General features: G+C 37.5%; 1 long non-coding RNA gene across 1 annotated transcript in view; it reads right to left on the bottom strand.

The window, feature by feature from the left end:
* The window catches only part of LOC132667410 (uncharacterized), a 965,632-nt gene that overhangs the window by 957,751 nt on the left and 4,790 nt on the right, over positions 1-3,091 (bottom strand). The window lies entirely within an intron of this gene.

The raw sequence follows: 3,091 nt of genomic DNA, 5'->3' as shown, positions 1-3,091 counted from the left end.
GACAGGGACCTGTGTGCCTCAAATGCCAGGAGCTACATGTGAGCCTTTCACAGTGGTTCTCTCAAGCTCACCTCCCTTGCCTTGGGAAAAAAAGGGGGGGGGGGGCAGCGGGGGAAGACACTGTAGATTTCCACATGTAGTCTCTAAATAAACCCTCACTCTTGAAACTCCAACCCCTAGTGAATTTTTTTTTTATACATAGACTAAAATTAAATGTTCAGCTAATGCTGATAAAAAGCAAATTTTGGCCATCTCTTTTGCAATAGTGACCTAGTACCTCAGTCAGAATATTGGGTACCTTACAGTACTTCTCAGATTTGTGCCTCGCTGAAATTCTAAGGCTAAGAAAGTACAATTATAACAACTTTCAAAAATATTTCCCCCCAAAAGATATGATTATTAACAGTTAAACACCAGATATAATATTTTATTCATTTAGTCAAAAGTAATTTAAGGACCTACTTACTATATGCAGGTACCACCCTAGACACAAAGCACATAATAATGGACAAATCTCAAGTGAATGGTCTACTGAGGAGACAGATATGGGCACAATTATTCTGTCTACAATATGTAAAGTATATTATTATGTGTATATTCTATATATAAAAATTATGTGTTATACTTGTATGACATGAAAATCTAACCTGGAAATGTTTAGAAAAGAACAGTAGAGCATCAGTGCAACCTTCAGTAATCATACCGGAATATTGCCGACTAAGGAAAAATGCCCCAGCCCTGGTGTTCAGAGTTTTTATTGGGGCTCCTGTACATATGTGTGATCAAATTATTACCCACGTGGTTTATCTCACTATCCAGGTTGACTGATACTGCATGACCCAAAAGCCCACCCTAAATCACATTGTTGGTACTTTGGATGAGGCCAGGTCCACCCTAAACCATACTGTCAGCCTATCCAGTATGACCCAAGACCCCCAGGCAAAAAGACAGTCTTATAAAACAAAGTCAAATCCCTGTTTGGATCATGTTAAATTCTACATACCTGCCAAGGTCTTGTCATTTCAAGATTCCCCCAGATTAAACTGGGGAAGAATCTACTTCCCAAGTTCACTCACACTAGTTGTTAGGATTCATCGTCAACTGCTGGACTGAGGGCCATAGTTCCTCAATGGCTGTTGACCAGCGTTTGCCCTCAGTTTTTGCCACATGGTCCTCTGTAACATGGCAGTTTACTTCACCAAATGACCAAGTTGAGAAGAGGGAGAAACTGCCATTGAGAGAGAGAGTGCTAGCAAGATGGAACTCACAGTCTTTTGAATTCTAATCATAGAAATGATATGCCATCAATTTTTGCTTTATTATATTAGTAGCAAGTCATTAGGTTTAGTCCACACTCAAGTGGAGAAGATTACACAAAGGCATGAATACAAGGTAGCAGAGATTATTTGGGGCCATGTTATAAACTGCCTACTACAGTGGGCCTAGGGAAAAGAGGAGGGGAGAGGGAGCGGTTGAAGGTAGAAAGAAGAGGGGTAATTGATGAATCAAGCTTCTGGAGACAAAACGAAATGGAATGAGAGCACATGCAGGAGGGAAAGATGCTAAATGTAGAGAAAAATGAATGCGGGTCAATATTAAAATTTTCCTGGATCCAGATGTTTAAGGTTCTTATATGATGTGACCCAAAGCACCAAAGAGCTACAGGAAAATTCCTTTTACTATACAGAAAACTTGTTCCTTCTCAACTAACTAAACCTCCCCATTGCTACTGAAGTAGTCTTTTAAATCATGATATCTATGCAGAGAGTAGTACTTGAAACATTAATTATCTGCCACATTAAATTAGTGTAATAAAATACTTGAGTTGATAGAAAGTCAACTGAAGGTGGGTTTTATACACTGGCAATAGATAGCTCATAGAGAAAACCATATTTTCATAACTGAGTTAGCTATCTTAGTGGATCCTCAACAATGGCCAATTGTATACTAAGATCATTAGAACTGGATTTAGTATTGGTCAGATTTTACCAAAATGCTAAATCCAATTCTAGGCTCAAAAGCAATTACTATAGAGGTAATATGACCCTTGGTTTCATTTCAGGTACAAATGGTCTTAAACTTTAAGATTTCAATTAAAGTGGTGATAACACTTCTGAAATTGAGGGCTTTAACCTTTGGGTTATATTAGATTCAGTTGAATTTTATAAGGTTTCCTTATGAAAAACATGGCATTCATATTAAATTGTTTGACTTTGAGTCTGATGACATAATAATAAATAGATGATTTATATATATACTTAAAATGAAACAGTAAGTCAGAATGGGTTCACTAATACAAGATTCAAATTCTATCATATGTCTTCCCCTTGTGAATGTTGTTGGAGAAAATCACAAAACTATGCTACCTGAATACTTAATTTTTCATTATAAATCTCAAATAGTCACTCAGTACCCCCAGACATTTCTACTACACTTCCCTAATACACCTTTTAAACTCACCAATATGATGATGACACATCTTATCTCTCCTCAAATCTCTAACAACCACTCTTTTCTCTCACTTCCAGTTGATATTTCACAGAGAAAATGGATGAAATAAAACACACATACCTCAAATTCCAACCACCCAGTTCACCAACTTCAGCTACCTTTACCTGGATATCTTTCATTCTTCCTGTTAAGAAATTGTCCTTGATCCTATTAGAGGATACATCATCTATGTAGTGAGTACAGTCCCCCTTGTCCTCCATGTCCGCAGTCCTGCAACCATTCCCCTTCTCTTCAACATCATCAACTTTTCTCTTTATACTTGTTTATTTCCATAGCCTCACAAACATGTTCTAATATTTCTTGTCTTCAAACCACCATCTCTTGATGCCCACATCTTCCTGCCCTCAGTTTTTGCTTTAAATTCCTGGGTAAAGTTTCTATATTTGCTGACTTACCCCCCATTTTCTATCCATCCCAGTATAATCTGACATTTTCCCCTACAACTCTACTATTTTTCTTTTAAAAAAATGTTTTTTAAATGTTTATTTGTTTTTGAGAGAGAGAGAGAGAGAGAGAGAGAGAGAGAGTCAGAACATGAGTGAGGGAGGGGCAGAGAGGGAGATACAGAATCCGAAACAGG

This window comes from Panthera onca, chromosome B2 (genome assembly GCF_046562875.1).
Source record: "Panthera onca isolate mPanOnc1 chromosome B2, mPanOnc1 haplotype 2, whole genome shotgun sequence".
Classification (NCBI taxonomy): Eukaryota; Metazoa; Chordata; class Mammalia; order Carnivora; family Felidae; genus Panthera; species Panthera onca.
The sequence above is the reverse complement of the archived record's forward strand: the minus strand, read 5'-3'. Positions and strand labels throughout refer to the sequence as shown.